The sequence below is a fragment of the Sander vitreus genome, chromosome 22 (genome assembly GCF_031162955.1).
Source record: "Sander vitreus isolate 19-12246 chromosome 22, sanVit1, whole genome shotgun sequence".
NCBI classification, from domain to species: Eukaryota; Metazoa; Chordata; class Actinopteri; order Perciformes; family Percidae; genus Sander; species Sander vitreus.
This window is the reverse complement of record NC_135876.1, coordinates 24,053,549-24,071,381: the sequence shown is the minus strand read 5'-3', so window position 1 is coordinate 24,071,381 and position 17,833 is coordinate 24,053,549. Positions and strand designations below refer to the sequence as shown.

Below are 17,833 nucleotides of genomic sequence, written 5' to 3'. Positions count from 1 at the left end.
TCATCGTTTAAGTCTTTTTTCAAGCAGAGAAACCGTTTTTCAAGCTTCTAAAATGTGAGGATTTACAGCTTTTCTGTGTCTTATGTGACAGTAAACCAGTGGTGTAGTCTACGATAGATACGCAGGTATACGCCATATACCCACTAGGAAAGGTCAAGAATCTCCATATACCCACTTAAGTGGGTACTTAAGAAGATAAGTAACGATGATTTTTTTGGTGAGAGAACTTTCACGATTTTCATTCATAAATTCACTGCGAGTCACTTAGGAACAACAACACAGTTGCTTGGCGTTAATGTGAATCGCTATAGACTATATGTGGTTCTCAAACTAGCGATAGATTTACTAAACAACAGTCTTGGAACTGAAAAACATTTAAATGCTGATGAGAAAAGGAGACAAATACTGTAAAAAAAAACACAACCTTGGAAAAAGATGGTAGAAAGAAGGAAGGAAGTAAGGCAAGAATAGGTCGGAAATAGTATCAAAAAGTGACGAAAAAGTGAAGAAAGTGAGAAAGTTGTAAAAAGTAGAAGGAAAGTAGAAGGAAGGAAGGAAAGAATAGGTCCAAAGAAGGCGACACACATGTCACATTTTTGGTAGGAAAAAGAAAGTCTACATAAAGACGAACTATGTTCTGGACAACAGCCTTGTTAACTATTAAACATTTTGTTAAATATCTCCCATAGCTCCCGCAGTCCTCCAGAGTACCCCTAGGGGACACGAACCCCCTGCAGTCCTCCAGAGTACCCCTAGGGGGACATGGACCCCCTGCAGTCCTCCAGAGTACCCCTAGGGGGACACGTACCCCCTGCAGTCCTCCAGAGTACCTCTAGGGGGACACGGACCCCCATTTGAGAAACACTGCTATAGGAGATGTAAAATGAAAGCAAACTGTCACAGGTCGGACTCGAACCCTGGACCTCTGAGTCGAGGCATTAGCCTCGAAGTATATGTGCACCTGCTCTACCCACTGAACCAACCCGGCCATTTCATCACCATTTTCTGACATTTTAATGGACCAAACGATGTATCCAGAAAATAATTGGCAGATTAATCAATACTTGATATAAAGGTTTTGCAGCCCTGATTCAATCGTCATTGAGTACGTTTACATGCACACCAGTATTACACTATTATTCCAAATATGACAATATTCCAAATTTGATTCAGGTCATGTAAACAGCATATTCCAGTTGGATATTCAGAATACGGCCTTTTTCCAAATATAGCATTTTCACACTAAGACGTGTGATATTCAGGTATTATTCAGGTTTTAGAGGCATTATTTGGACATGTATACAGTGCATTCGGAAAATGCATCTCAATCAGGGTTTTTACTGCAGTTTGTGACAGTTTACGGCCTCTTGCCTGTTTACGACTTACGGTCAGCTCTGTGCGTTGCTATGGTTGCTGTACACAAACCAAGCAGACGACAGTTTGAAGGGCTGCAGACCCGATAAGAAGGAGAAACACAGCTACTTTTTAACATCATCAAAGACTTGGACAGCAGGTTTATTGGATATTTGCACACATCGCTACGCCGACCTTTTCAAGAAGCTGGTTGAAGGAATGAAAGAGGGACGCTGTGTTCACACAGTCCAACAAGTCCGCCAGCCAGGGACGTCACTAGGATTGAAAGACAGGGGGGGCTTAGCCCCGAGGCTATGCAAAATCTTACTTACAAACTCTAAAGTTAGCTTTTAGATACATCAAAGCTCCATGGGGGGGGGGGGGGGTTACTTAGGCCAGACTGTGCTCCTGCTGAGTTCTTCTTTAGGCTAAGACTTAACCTCTCTTTCTCTCCCCCTTTCCTGTCTATCCACTGTCACTATCGAATAAAGGGAAAAGCCCCAAAAAATAATCTTTAAAAAAATAAATAATAATAGTTGCCGATTAATTTCATAGTTGACAACTAATTGATAAATCTTTACAGGTCTAATTCCAACAAGCTGAAACTACAAAATGTTGCCTTTTCTGAGTGCCTCATCTAGGATTTCCGTAATGCAATTTCCAAGAGCAGTTGTCTTTGACCTAGAATCCCTATTCATATCCCATCCTGTCTAGTCGGGCCCAGGTTGCTTCTCTTTTTATACTAAAGCCTGTCGCAACAATGCTGACCCAGCGCAACCCATCTAATGTTCTTATTGGGGCGGGGGGGAACTATCGCAGATGTGAAACTAGATTGAAGATTCAGCATATGAATGTTGTCACTTTAGCTTCACTTCATTCATTCAAATGACATTGGTAGCATGCTGATGTTTATAGATAGATAGATAGATAGATAGATAGATAGATAGATAGATAGAATACATTATGGTATCCAAAGTTCATGACATGTTGAATATTTCTGTGAGTAAAGGTTTTTTCTGGAAACTGGCTGAACCAGAACGGATTGTAGGGAGGAGAGTGTGAGTGAAACTGGAGGATGGAGCGGCTCCACGCCTCGAGTTGAGCAAGACGACATGACTCACTGTTGACATTCCAGAGAAGGACTAACACATTCAGACTCCCACCCACGTGTGAGGCCAACACACACACACACACACGGAAAATGTGAAAGACTATGCTTGAAGCTGCAGATCAATCACTCTTTGCCTAAATTGCAACAATTTCTCTATGGAGTCTGGTAGGCGTCAGCGAGGGAAAGTAGTCCCTGCCCTCAGACTACAATTCATTCAGTCATTTTCTAAAAGGACTCATTTATATACTCACTATACTCACTTCCTACCTTCACTTCAGCATTTCAGTGCCTCGTAATATAATAATTGATATCCTCGGATTCCTAAAATGTGCCCTCACACTTCCTAATTTGCCCCCTTCCCTCTCTTCTGTGTAGAGCTGCAAAGATTAATCGATTAACCGATTAGTTAACTATTAAATTAATCGGCAACTATTTTGATCATTTAATCGGTTTGAGTCATTTTTCTTTGAAAAAACTAAAACTTCCCTGATTCCAACTTGTTAAATGTGAATATTTTCTAGTTTCTTCTCTCCTCTGTTGTTTATGCACAAACTGCAAGTCCCTAAACAATTATATTTTCTGCAGAACTTCTCTTAAAGCAGCCATTTTAATGAATGCAAATGAATACATAAAACACAGGATTACATAAGAAATACACTTGGTTTAATACTAAATACATTGAGTGGGTTAAGCTGCCACAGACAGTGGAAGCAGTCAGTTCCTGCTCCTGATCAATACTGGGCCTTAGCTCCTCTTTGTAAAGCAGCTCATTATGTAGCAATCACATCCTCCATTATTCTTAATGATTGTTGATCTTACAGTGAGTCAGTTGTTTTAAATCAGCTGTTTTCCTCTGCTTTACTTTGCCCATGGAAAACTAGATGCATTATATTTAACCCTTATGTTGTCCTCCCGGCGAAATACATTTTTACACTTTTTTCTCAAATTTTTTTTTCCCCTAGGTTTTTTTTGTTGCTTTTTTGACATTGTGTTGCTTTTTTTTCGCTTAGAAACGTTTTTTCTAAGCTTTTGACCCTTTTTTGGACTTTTTTGTCACTTTTACGTTTGATGCTTTTTCCCCACACTACTACCAACTCATACAACCAGTATTACACTTATTCTTGGAATTAATGGACATTAAACCTAATTTTTGAGTTTAAGAAGCAGAAATATGCTATAAAATGTAATAAAAACACCCAGAATTCAATGAAAGTAGTGTACTGATCCTTCATTTTACTTCAGAAGAGCGTTAAATGGAACCATCCATGTTCATTTTTGGCAATTTGGTCGAAAGAAACCCAAATTTCTGAAAATGGGTCAAATTTGACCACGAAGACAACAGGAGGGGTAACGTTTACATGATCAAACCGAGGGATCAAAACTCCACAAAAAACACACACACACACACACAACAGAAATGATCTTTTCCTTGGAATTGTTAGTCATTTTCCTCAAACATGCTGCACATGTAATTCTTGGAACTCAGAGCCTCTTCTCAGTCTAAAACAATGAACTGCTGAGGTGGTTTACCTCCAGAACAAACAGGTTTTCATCCCAACACACGAGTGGTTTTGTGCTGCTGCAGGATGGCAGGAAGCTGGAGCCAACGTGACTCAAAGAAAAACACACACACACGTGGAGAAGAAACGAAAAATAATGACTCATACAGCCTCTCAAATACACTTGTGACCTGACTGACAGCAGAAAGATCCGGGTAATGTTTCTAATGCAGGGTGCTGGCAGGTGAGTTATTACACTTTCACTGAACATGAACACAGGAGAGACATTGTGTGACACTGCCACATAGCGGTCATCTCCGTCAACTGCACAAAGCATTTACTGTGTACTGTGTCAAATACAAATATAGGCGGTATTTTCAAAGTACCTTGACTTTTTTTCTATTTTTCTATAAAAAAAAGTCTAGTCTCCCACTTTTTCAGACAAATTCATAGGGCAAGGCAAGGCAGCTTTATTTGTACAGCACGTTTCAGCAACAGGGCGTTTCAAAGTAGTTCAAATAGGGGGGAAAAAAAGTCTTATATCCAGGTTAATACGGTCCATCCGTTGAACCAGACTATTGTAGAAAGGATGGGGGGGCCTTTTACGAAATAGAGCCTCCTGACTGACTGGTGTCTTGTCATTTTTGGCAACATCGGACAGTTGGATGGTTGCACACTGACATCATATGACAACACTTCCTGTTTTTTGCTCTGCAAATGTTTGTTATACACACAGTATCATTGCAGTGTGGCTGGGCCAGTCAGGTTACCCACATGTCTGATTTCCATCCGGCTGTTACAGTATCATCTTTAAGGAGCTTTGCCTATTGTTTTGCACCAGGGAACATCATGTTTTTCATCAGACGATTCTTATCTCCTGACCTGCAACAACACGACTCCGTTTAAATGCTTGGCACAACAGACTGTGTGTGTGTGTGTGTGAGCTCAATTTACTGTGACATTTTTGGCATTCAGAATCAGCTGACACGTCCCATAACATCCTAAATCACCACTATGAGCAATATGAGGAAGCTCACAGGCCGCTGAAATACCACAAAAACACCAGCTCAAATCATACCTGCTGTTCCACTGACAGAGATTAAAGGCCTCATGTCCATCAGAATAAAACAGCCTGTTTTGAAAGACACGTTTCTAAAAACAGGATTTGGAGATCTCATGAGATATACCACCAGACAATATAAATGTGTCTACCCTCAGAGACTGTCAATGTAATATCTGATTGACAAACGCTAGTTTTAGCCCCAGTAGCAGAACTAATCTGCATCCATAGGCGTAATTTACAGGGGGGGATGGGGGTAGGGTTGCACGATATTGACAAAATGTGATATTGCGAATACTGCGATATCGATATTTTTAAACATATGTAAAATTACAAAAAGACACACACACACACACACACAGTTGCTAGTAGCCAAGGAGGACACGGAGGATTAAAAAAACATGATGGACTCTTCAGAAGAGGTCGTTATCTTCACTCGAGTTTCTGAGCAGGAAAGTCTCCGGACGCGGAGAGTTGTGTGGAGCTGGTAGTCTTAATTAGCTTTGTAGCAACTCATTTAACAACGGACTGAATGTAACAGACGTTCATTAAAGCTACATTGTGTAAGAATTACTCCCATCTAGCATTGAGATCATATATCGCAATCAACTCTCTCTCGCCACGCAGTATTGCAGCTACGGTAGCCTTCACGCATCAAAAAGCGAAGGTGTCCAAAAGGCCGTCTGTCAGCCGTCGTTGTTGGAGTTCATGCATCCATGAGTTCATGTCGGAGAGTGGCGCGAACACGTGCTTCACACCACGAGCGGGCACGCGCACCGCTCGACGGAAAAGAGAGAGAAAGAAAAGGAGACTGCAGCGGTCCGGAGGATAATTAACTAGATGGGATTTGGTGTGTGCGTCCATATCTTTTATTCTCATGACGCCGGTCTCTTGCTCTTTTCAAAATCCGTTTTCTTTTTCTGGGCGAAGAAGACTCCTGTTCCTGAAATTTGGATTGTGAATACGTGTGGTCCTCCATGTTTCCTTCTTCAAACTTGCCGGGCCGGGAAGCTACGATACCCGTTAGCAGCAGCTGTGAGTCGAAAACGTGAAAGCCGGAGCAGTGTGTCCTGTATGTCCCTTACCGGCTAACGTATTTCAGGACGGCGCATCCTTCTGGAGCGTCTACCCCAGTTCATGCAAGCGCAAATGTAAAATGAAATTGATGGTGGTGGTAAATATTCATGAAAAAGGACAAGTTTATGAACAGGCAACACAGATTTTGATAATGAACAACTACCAACGTTACACACTGGGGCTTTAATGTCAAAAAGTTACCCACTAAAGCTTTAACTACAAATATAACTATCGTCTTTCTGCGCATGTTCAGCCGTTTGAGGTCAGCGATTTTTGTTGTGGATTGTTTCGAGTTCTGCAGGTGATTTAGGTCTTTAAACACCTGCAGCAGTGAAAAGCACAGCAGCAGACTAAATGTCAACAGCTGGAGGCTTGTCCCTGGTTGTTACAACATTTGCTCATGGTTGATTGCTAAACATCCGTCTGACTGTGAAGTATGTAAATAGACACTTAATCCTGTTGTAAGAGCCAATTAGTGCCCTTGGTATAAATAGGAACCAATCTTCTGGAAACCTGGAAGCACATACAGTTTTTGACCACACGCACATATGCACATACACACACCAACACCACAACACAACGCCACAGAGGCATACATACAAGCAGTGATTTATGGGTGGTGGTGGCACAGTGGATATGACACATGCCTTTGGTGTGAGAGATCTGGGTTTGATTCCCACTGCGATACATCAACCAATGTGTCCCTGAGCAAGACACTTAACCCCTAGTTGCTCCAGAGGAGGGCGGCCTCTGACATACTGTATATAGCAATTGTAAGTAATTTTGGATAAAAGCGTCAGCTAAATGACATGTAATGTAATGTTGTCTGGAAACTCAACTAAGATCTCATGGAAATAAATGGAACCAAAGGTTATAGCCGCAAATATGACTTGGACTTTCATTGATCAAAAAGGTCAAAAGTGCGTCAATTACTCTACCAGCGTAACAGCACCGCAGGGGCTTAAAGCTTGGGCTTAGCCTCTACACCTGTTATTTAATTTAACAATAGCATACTGGAAATACTTTCATGGGAATTTATTTAATCTAAAATTAACTGTGGCTGGTGTAACCGTAGTCTCTTCTTCGGAGAAAGGCGAGAGGTGCTTTTATCCAGCAGGAAGGTTCTTCAGCGAGTTACTGAGCGTTAATTCAACTGGACACGCTGCTGCAGGGAAAATCAAACCTGCGACCTTTTGGTTTCACAGTAATCTCTTCAACCCCTGATCCACAGTCACTTTGGGTTAGTGTAACACTGTGAGATTTAAGATGTTTCTCCTCTTTCTTTACATTTCAGCAGCATTTTTAGTCCAGTTATGGAAATATGAAATACTATCTTGCATCGCAATTTGGTGAGTGAATACATTTAAAGGGTAACTTGTTTTTTTTATCTGGACCCTTCAAAAACAAGCTGCAATGTAGGGTTATTGGCAGTGTTGTAATGTAACGCAGTACATTCAGAGATCCCTACAGAGATAGACCTTTTTGTTAAAAGGTTTGACTCCTTCTGTCAGGTGTGCGGGAGTCAGGGTTCCAGCTGCCTCTCATCTACCACAATCAACCTCTGCTTCATATACCCGGTCATTCCTTCACTCTGCGTCAGATCGTAATCAAGACGACCACAGTTAGTCTCGCTCCAGACAAAACCTTTGCCTATCAGTTTAAGGGCGCTGACACACCAACCTGATTATCGGCCGTCGGACCGTCTGGCGAGGTCAGTGACTCGAGTCTGTTCGGTGTGTTCTGTGCCGTCGTCCGTCGGAAGAGCTGTCGGCCTTCATTTTGGCCGACCCGACGTGCTCAGTCGGAGACAAGGCAGTCGGGACTCACCCGGAAATGGCGAGCCTCTCAAAATCTGACGAAAATCTGTTAAACTGACCTTTGTCGATCTGAAATGACCGGCCTATTTCTCCGACTGCCTTTTCTGCCGATGGTCTGGTTGGTGTGTAACAGCTCTTAGTCTACTTGTATGTTTGCCTGTCCTGATTCCTTTTCTTGTGCCTCCAGCTGCCATTGGAACCTGACTCCTGCTACCGCTCCACTCCTGCCATACACCGGACCGGAACCACCACCACTGGACCCCGCCGCTAGCCGGCCTACTGTCTTCTCCTGACCTGTTCTCCACCCAGGAAACCTGGACTTGCTGTGAAAAACATTTCATTTACACAACCCTGAAGATGCTTACTATGGTAGCCATCCACAGATGTAGTTAATCTTAAGGATTCACTGTGCCTTCCACATGTATCTTTAACATTAAAACATGATGTATAAATAAAGTATGAATATCCATCCATCCACCCAGTTTAATATTATGCAACTCAGTTTTATACAATATACCGTATGTAGTAGGGGGGTTGCAGCTCCATCTCTCTTTCAGCTAAGGGGTCCTTAGCTGAAAGCTTAGCGTTGTTGAAGACCCCTGATGTAGAGCAACTTTCATTTCACAACCTCGTAGCTCGTGGTCAGTCTGCCTCGGATGGTTTAAACATTATGGCTACTTCCGGAACCACACTGTTGAGCTCTATTGGGTAGTAGGTGACATGAACTCAACATTTCTCAATAAACAGAGAAAGGAGAGCTTATGTAATTCCACCTGACGTGCCAGTTCCTGTAGCAGCACGATAAAGCCCATGATGTCACAATCACACATTCCAGTGTTACATTTAGCTGCAAAGTGTGCACATCTTTTTAGTCAGGTATTGTACAGAACTAGGCACCTTCCTACTAAGGGGGGGGGGGGGGGGGAGGAATCGATACAGCATAGTATTGCGATATTTTCAGTGGCAATACTGTATAGATACATAGACGCCAAGTATGGCTCTATTATTATATGTGTGTTGGTCAGTTTGTCTGACTGACAATCCCATTTTGCAGCAATAACATTGAAGTGAGATGAACAAACAGAACAGAGAAATGTATCTTTTTAGATCAAACAGATGTTGACAAAGTTTCCTTTTGGGGACATCATTTGAAATTGGGGAAAATTTGAAGTTGAAAAAACGGTAATAAATTGCAATATATCGCAAAATATTGCAATATGTTCAAAATCGCAATAATATCGTATAATGACATAAGTATCATGATGAAACCGTATCGTGAGGCCTCTGGTGCTCTACTCAGGACCAAGCAACGCCACCCCCCCCCCCCGAAACTCTCTCCCCAAAACACATCTGATCAAGAGGTTGGGTCTGGGAAGTCACCATTGACGGAGCTCAATCCGAGGGGCGGGATAAACGGTTGTCTTTCAAATTCCCTCCCCCCCACGAAGAAGGCATGAGCTAGTTGATAGATTAAACTTTAAACTCCGAACACATCTTCCTTTTTTAAGAATGACTTCAGTGCCGTTCTTTGTTCTTTTCTCAAAGAAAAGCTGAACTCCAAGTCTTCCAGAAGACCGCTGTTCCCAGCAGCAGCAGCCATAAGCCCCGCCCACCGACTCTATACACGATGTGATTGACCTGACCAGAGTTTGGTTTTTCCAGCTCGCAAACCAACGGAGAGTTGCTAGACGACCCTGGCTGCCGCTAGGGTGGTCTAGATTTCTGGGCTAGTCTGAGACAGCACCAATCACCAATGTCTGCGTTCACATCACTAATCAACAAAACTCACTTTTTCAGAACGGCTTTTATATGTGTGATTGATGTTGCGTGTAAAGGGTTGCTTTCTATGCTCCTTTTAACTTATGAAAAGTGTATTTTAGAGCTGCAAATATTAATGGATTAGTTGTCAACTAATTTTAATTTTATTTTTTATGGGCAAAAAGACAAACTTCTGTGATTCCAGCTTGTTAAATGTGAATATGTTGTAGTGTCTTCTCTTCTCTGTGACAGTAAACTAAATATCTTTGACTTGTGGACAAAACAAGACATTTGAGGACGTCATCTTGGACTTCTTGGAAAACACTGATCCACATTTTTCACCATTTCATGAAATTTTAGACACCAAACAACTAATCCATTCATCCAGAAAATGATCCACAGATTAATTAACAATGAAAATAATTGTTTGAAGCAGGGTCCAGACCAAAATGACCCTTTTAATGTTGTGTGTTTAGTGTTGTTTTCTATGATCTTTTTAACGTATGTAAAGTGTCTTTGAGTATGAAAATATATGCAGGTGTGTGGTTCCTGTTGGGTCTTATAGTCCTTGTTGCTGTGTTTCAGTGCTGTCAATACTGATGAAGGGCTGGACCCACCGCACCCTCTGCCCCTTGAGCTTTTCCCTATCTGTGTGTGTGTGTGTGTGTGTGTGTGTGTGTGTTGGGTACAAGTGCACACAAACACACCCACAATGTCAATTAAGCACTCCCTGCTATGAACTGTTTGCTGGAACTAGAGGAGCCATTACATAAATAATCAAACACCCACACACCAACCAGTCCTCAAAACCACTGGTTCCCAACCTCTTTGGACAGGTACTGCCACAGCTATGTCAGATGAACTCATGTACCCTTTAATCAATTCCAAATGTACACTATTCATTATATAAAAGGTGGATATTGATAATTTCTCATACAATTAATCTGTGAATGTTATGGTTGGTTTTGTCTATATCTACAACGTTCCACTTCCAGGATTGCTCCGGTGCCGCCAGAAATTCCGCCGGATGTCCATCTTTTCTGCCAGATGTCCGTCCCCTTCCTCTTTCTTTGTGTTGGTGTTCTAACCTCTGGTGGATTTGTGAGGACTATGGTTAACTGCTCCTCAGATCTCTGCAGGGTAAATCCAGACAGCTAGCTAGACTATCTGTCCAATCTGAGTCTTCTGTCGCACGACTAAAACTACTTTTGAACGTACACGTTTTACCAAAACAAGTTCCTTCCCGAGGCTATTTTGCAGAGGCACCGTGGCTCCGTTGGTGCTAAGCGCCACCAAAGACGATTGTGATTGGTTTAAAGAAATGTCAATAAACCAGAGCACGTTTTTCTCCCATCCCAGAATGCTGTATGGACTAGACAGACCTTCCTCCGCAGCGCTGTGGAGGAAGGTTTGGCAACACACCATTGGCATGGGGTACTTTCCATAAAATCATCTCTCAATGCAAATCAAACCAGCTATTAGGCTAACTGAAATACAACCATGCCAATCTCTAGGTATGGTGAAGGGTATGTGATGATGTGGGGGTATGGTGACGGGTATGTGATGATGGGGGGGTATGGTGAAGGGTATGTGATGATGTGGGGGTATGGTGAAGGGGATGTGATGATGTGGGGGTATGGTGCAGGGGATGTGATGATGTGGGGCTATTTTAATTCCAAAGGCCAAGGGAACTTTATCAGGATGCATAGTATCCTGGATCCATGAAATAACTGGCCTTTCAAAATAAAAGTCTGCCTGCCTCTATGGGAATCTAACATAGAGGTGTACTCACTTTTGTTGCCAGCGGTTTAGACATTAATGGCTGTGTGTTGAGTTATTTTGAGGGGACAGCACATTTACACTGTTATACAAGCTGTACACTTAATACTTTACATTGTAGCAAAGTGTAATTTCTTCAGTGTTGTCCCATTAAAAGATGAAATATGAAATATTTACTAAAATGTGAGGGGTGTACTCACTTTTGTGAGATACTGTATGTTTAGTTTGGTTTTTTTTACTTCCAAATGGGACATGAACCCCGGTCTCCTGGGTGAAAGTCCTGTGTTTACCAAGTTATCAGCCAAGCCAACCTGCCTCCTTACACAGAAAATTGGGGCCTCTTGTACTTCGTCACGTTAATTCATAATATTGGCCATAAAAGCTGCTTGTACAAACAACTTCTAATTTACAGGGACATAAATATTATGGATGCAGTTAAATACATATACAAAAGCGTTGTTATACATCCAAGCCCTTTTTCAACCAGCGTGTGTGTGTGTGTGTGTGTGTGTGTGTGTGTGTGTGTGTGTGTGTTAGAATTAGGTTATGGTTAGGCATTTAGTTGTGATGGTTAAGGTTAGGGTAAGGGGCTAGGGAATGCATTATGTCAATGACGGGTCCCCACAAAGATAGTGAAACGCACTGTATGTATGTGTGTGTGTGTGTGTGTGTGTGTGTTAGAATTAGGTTATGGTTAGGGTTAGGGTTAGGCATTTAGTTGTGATGGTTAAGGTTAGGGTAAGGGGCTAGGGAATGCATTATGTCAATGACGGGTCCCCACAAAGATAGTGAAACGCACTGTATGTATGTGTGTGTGTGTGTGTGTGTGTGTGTGTGTGTGTGTGTCCTAAGCTTCCAAATATGAAAAAAAATAGTCAGCACCTATAGCCTAGCTCTGAAATGGTGTTTAGGAGTGGTTGGTATTTAATGACCTTGGTCAAAAAAGCTTCCTCCATGTTAGGATCAAATGTGCATGCAACCTCTAAAACGAACACCTCACTGGACTCCTCATTGATCACAACAACATCTGGTGTATTAGCAAGCAGCTGTGAGATGGTATCAGAGTTACTATTGCAATGCTGAAACATTGATGGTTTTACACAAGATTTTTTTGTACATTCTTACAGAGGTCGAGAAATGGTTTCATATATCTTTCAGTATTAGATCCACTATTCTGTCATGACGTGCTATCTACATTCCCTTGTAAGCATGGCAGCCATTCAGGATGTGTGGTAATGTTTCAGTGATCTGTTCTGTAGTGTGATGCAAAGTATTTTACACAAACCGTGAGGGGCCTGAATTGTAGGAAAGCAGATAGAAAGGTTGAGTCTGGTAGGAAGAACTTACTGTAAATATGGCAATGTCCTCACTTAGTGCAGTATTCTTAAGAAATGAGTGAAAAAGAGAGTGATCAGCAGAGGGAAGACATGCACGTTTTCCCAGAAGTTTCAGTCCAGCCCAGTGTTGTTGTTGTTGTTGTAGTAGTAGGTCCATAAGAGTTCACTGGGCGCCTGTTAGTGTTAGCAGGTAGCCATGACCCCCGTATGTACTGTAGCTGTTGCCCTGACGTAAGTCAGAAGGTCAGTAGTAATATCCTCTAAAGCCTGAGACACACCGAGCCGATAATCGGCCGTCTGACAGTCTGGCGAGGTCAGTGACTCAAGACCGTCGGCCTTCATTTTGGCTGATTTATATAGGTCGTGACACACCAACCAGATGGCCGACCCTCGGCAGAAAAGGCAGTTGGACTGATCAGTCTCCCCCAATTGGTCAAAAAAGTGCCTCGGAATACACCGATGTAATACGTCTCCATAACAGCAGGCGGCGCTAATCTGCATTGTCGCCCAAAAATGAAAACCAGCAGCTGATTGGACGAACGCGTCGGTCTGGTTTCTCTGGAAATTCAAAGCCAGACTGTCATGGCGGCTTGTTCAGAATACGATCTCATATTGGACTAAAATAGTTCACCGAAACGTGTTTCTGAAAACATTTGAAGAGAGAAATAGGCCGTGCAGTTGCTGAATCTGTCTTCATTTCAGATCAACAAAGGTCAGTTTAAAAGATTTTCGTCAGATTTTGAGAGACTCTAGTCACGCTCATCCCGCTCCTCGTTTCCGGGTTAGCACTCCACCAATCAGATGGGACATTTGAGTCCGACTGCCGGCAGTGCCCGCCTTCCGATTCAACATGTCAAATCGGCCAAAATGAAGGCCGACGGACGACGGCACGGAACACACCGAACAGACTCGAGTCACCGACCTCGCTAGACTGTCCAATGGATGATTATCGGCTTGGTGAGTCTCGGGCTTGAAGACCCTCACAGTCCCAAAGTCAGACCGCACCCACTCCAGTGATACTCCAGATCGGACACAAAGATAGTTCAGGTCACCAGGGTTTTCTTTTGAAACCAAGGAAGTGGGGCTCTGACTCCCTGGCCAACGGGACCTTGCGTCTCCTTAGGTCCAGGAACAGGGAGGATCGAGCCAGCTCCCTAACATCTTTGTCATCATTATTCAGCATGTTCAGAAGGTGGGAAATCCGCATGCATATAAATTCATATCACATTTGGTACCCCCTACCCCCCTCCCCATTGGGGGTGAAAAATAATGTCTCTGGTGCTATGTGTGTTAAGTCCAAACCACTTTTGCACTAAGCTCACTATTTTGTTATACATTTCACTTGCACTTTCTGTTCACAGTACCCACACACACACACCCCCACACACCCCCACACCCACCAACACCCACACACGATAAAGCCAAGGCAAGCCCATTAGTCTCTATGGGAGTATGCGGGTGAGTCAACTTTGTTACATTTAATTAATGACAAAAGAATTACTTACACACAGAGTGGAAGAGCAGGTTCTTCCAAAACATGTCTCACACACACACACACACACACACACACACACACACACACACAAGCCATGTAGTTACCCGACAAGAGTTGCAGCAGAAGGAGCAGCAGTGTTGCAACAAAACCAGTGGTGGAAGAAGTATTGAGATCTTTTACTGCAGTAAAAGTACCAATACCATCCTGTGAAAAAACTCCACTACGAGTGAAAGTCCTACATTCCTTTATTTTGGGAGGCAGGAAATCAAAAGCGAGTAAAGCACCATTCCTGAGCTACCGATGTGAGGATGCTTCCGCTTCTGTGTACACCACCACCGACCTGCTGTCTGGAAAACTGCCTAAAAACACAGGTTGGGAACAGAAAGCAACTGCCAGAGCAATGTTTCAACTCCAGAGCCGCCATCACAGATAAAGTGAATCTTTAACTAATGCTAGAGCCAGTCTGTTCACAATTCATAACCACAACGTCAAGCCTTCAACTTTACGGTATTTGACTAGACATGTGCTGCGGTGCTTGTTGATCAGGCATGCGTGGAGTTTGATCTGCTGTGCTCCTGCTGAGAGTTACAGGAGTGTGGAACAATGCATTGAAAGGCTGACACGTTAGAAAGAGCCTGTTGATTCAGACCCTTACAGCGGCTTCAAGGAAAAGCTGCAAGGAACCAAATCTGAGTCTGAAAATGCTCATTTTGTAACTACTGCACTAGTGTCCAATCCTTAAGTGTTGACTGAAAAGTGTATGATATATAAGCTCATTTACCAGTGTGTAGGTACACAAAGCTAAAGCTCATCCTCCCTTCTTGATAATGTTCACCTTATCTTGAAACTTGTGTTAACCTAAGGTGTTTCTTATATTCCGTCCACGCCTTCTAATCAGTGAGGGTGGACATAACATTATAAGCACTTCTTTTTATTATGTGCTATGAATGAAGGTTTTCACATCCCACAATGCACTGGTAGTCCTGTCAGTGATGAATCATTATTTTCAGACATCTCAAGGCACTTCTGTCTGTAGAGTCTAGAGCTGCAAAGATGAATCGATCAGTTGTCAACTAATACATTAATCAGCAACTACTTTGATAATTGATTAATCGGTTTGAGTCGTTTATCTTTAAAAAAATTCTCTGATTCCAGCTTGTTAAATGTGAATATGTTCTAGTTTCTTCTCTCCTCTGTGACAGTAAACTGAATATCTTTGAGTTGTGGACAAAACGAGACATTTGAGGACGTCATCTTGGGCTTTTTGGAAAACACTGATCCACATTTTTCACCGTTTTATAGACCCAACAACTAAACGATTAATTGAGAAAATAATCAACAGATTCATCGCCAGTAAATACAGTATCAACACCACTGTGACCTTTGATTAGGCGGTGCTGCTTGTGGTGGAAGGGAAGGTAGAAGCTGTGTGATGGACTGGCTGATTTCGAGGAAGTAGCCTATACATGTTTTTTGTTTGCAATCTGTCGAGGAGTAAAAAAAAAAAAAAAAGGAAGAAGCGAGCAGAGGGGGGGTGGCGGCAGGCAGGCAGGCAGCAGCAGAGGTCTCAGTTCAGGTTAGTCCCGTTCTGATCCTACGTGAAGCTGCCTCCGGGACGGGGAGGCTTTGGCTCCGTGGATCATGAGATTCACTAAGTCCCCACGCAGCGGCTATATCGCATGGCTGATATCTGGCTACTGCAGTCCCAGGATGCTGTGCCCGACCACCGCAGTGCACGGATGCCTTCACATGTCAAAAAGGACACTCACAAAAACAGCAACAACACCACCACCACCACCGCTGTCTGTCTCTGCTTCTCTGATTACGCGCTATAACTTTACGCGCAAAAGCAAATTACAACAAATTACGAATTTTTACGCACCTGCATGCGCTGCCACACAATCAAACATCACCAAAACCAAACCCTGACATGGCTAAATCCTAGAACACACACACACACAGTGATAAGTGTGTGGTGAAGAGTGAATAGTTTTCTTACCTCCTGTGTGAAATGAAGCTACAGCAGCGGCTGGTTTGAGAGTGAGGAGCAACTGTGAGTGCGCAGCTGACAGTGGTGATCACAGCAACAGTGACTAACGACTGGACTTCCTGTGCCTTTTACTTTCAAAATAAAACTCAAGAAGGTTGGAATTTCGCTTCATGCACATTGTGTTCGCCAAAGACCATGGCCACATTTCTTCATGTGTTTTGGGAGTATATCCCCCGGGACAATACCAGTTCTGCTACTGAATGACACTTCTTCACGCCAGATTTATTTATTTATTTTTTTATTTTTCTTCTTCGTCTTTATTTCAAGGACAAATGCTATTGTTTGTACAGAGATTGTATTTTTTACATTTTCAATCCCTCCCCGACCAACCCAGAACAGTCTGCCTTACATAATATTCATTAATAGTAATAGTACAAAATATGATGATGATAATAATAATAATAATAATAATAATAATAATAATAATAAAATATTAAAATAAAATAAGATTTTAAAAAAAAGAAAAAAAGAAAAAGAAAAAATAAATAAAAAGAAAATTAAAAAAATTAAAAAGAGAGAGAAAAACAGTTGGACCACTCCAGATTTCTAAATGTATGTATACATATTGTTTTGCCTATGTATACATACAGTCCAAATTTCGGGGGGGTACATGTATATGTTCTGTTACCTGTAACATGCTGCTGATTGTGTTTATGTTGTTTGTTGAATTAAAAAGAAGGTTGGAATTTCCCTATTTGTCTGGCATTGTCAGCTCTAACTCCACAGCGCTGTGGAGGAAGGTCTGGCTACACCACAGATGCATTCTGGGATAGGAGAAAAAAAGACGCTCTGGGTTGTTTAAACCAATCACAAACACTAAGCTCCGGATGCAGCGACGGTGGCTCTGCTAAACAGTCTCAGGAAGGAACTTGTTTTGGTGGAACATTTGCACTCCGCAAAAGAAAACGCCACATAATATTAACTGTTGTTAACTGTTAAAGTTAACTGTTGACACAATACATTACCATAATGTTGTATGTATGTATTGTATCAGTACAATAACAATACAAAATATTATATAACAATGATAAGAAAGGTCAACAATTAAGATTATTACCATTTTATTTGAATTTCATCAAATGAAGGTGTTTATTTTGAAGGGTAAATAGCCTTACTTCCGGGCGCACTTGCCTTCTCTCTCTAACTTGCTGCAGCTGATTGCATCTGTGGCTTCCTCTGCTAAACCACGCCTGAAACTCTCTGTAGCTTTTCTACAGAAGAGAAACATACTTCACCTCTATTGTATTTAGAAATACATCATGCATATAAAAACTGATAAAATCATAGAAATACCACAGAGAGAAACACTCACTGACAAACTGTTAAGTCCCTGCAGGAATAATAAAGGAACAGTACAATGGTTTATGGTTACATTTTTCCTATCTTAGCAGTGTGAGGGTTCATGCACATGCACTCAGTTAAAATCTTTCTTTCTTCTGCAGAGCTGACTCTGCTATCAGCTGAACCACATAATCTACGTGTCAGGGGCTCTGTGTT

The 17,833-nt window shown here is 42.2% G+C and overlaps 2 protein-coding genes across 2 annotated transcripts in view; both read right to left on the bottom strand.

The window, feature by feature from the left end:
- LOC144537531 (phospholipase D1-like) overlaps positions 1-16,351 on the bottom strand; it is a 63,579-nt gene extending 47,228 nt beyond the window's left edge. The window contains 1 exon segment of the mRNA XM_078281308.1: positions 16,286-16,351. The gene's annotated coding sequence lies outside the window, so the exon portion shown is untranslated.
- The window catches only part of lrrc31 (leucine rich repeat containing 31), a 155,164-nt gene that overhangs the window by 89,840 nt on the left and 47,491 nt on the right, over positions 1-17,833 (bottom strand). The gene's annotated exons all lie outside the window — the stretch shown is intronic.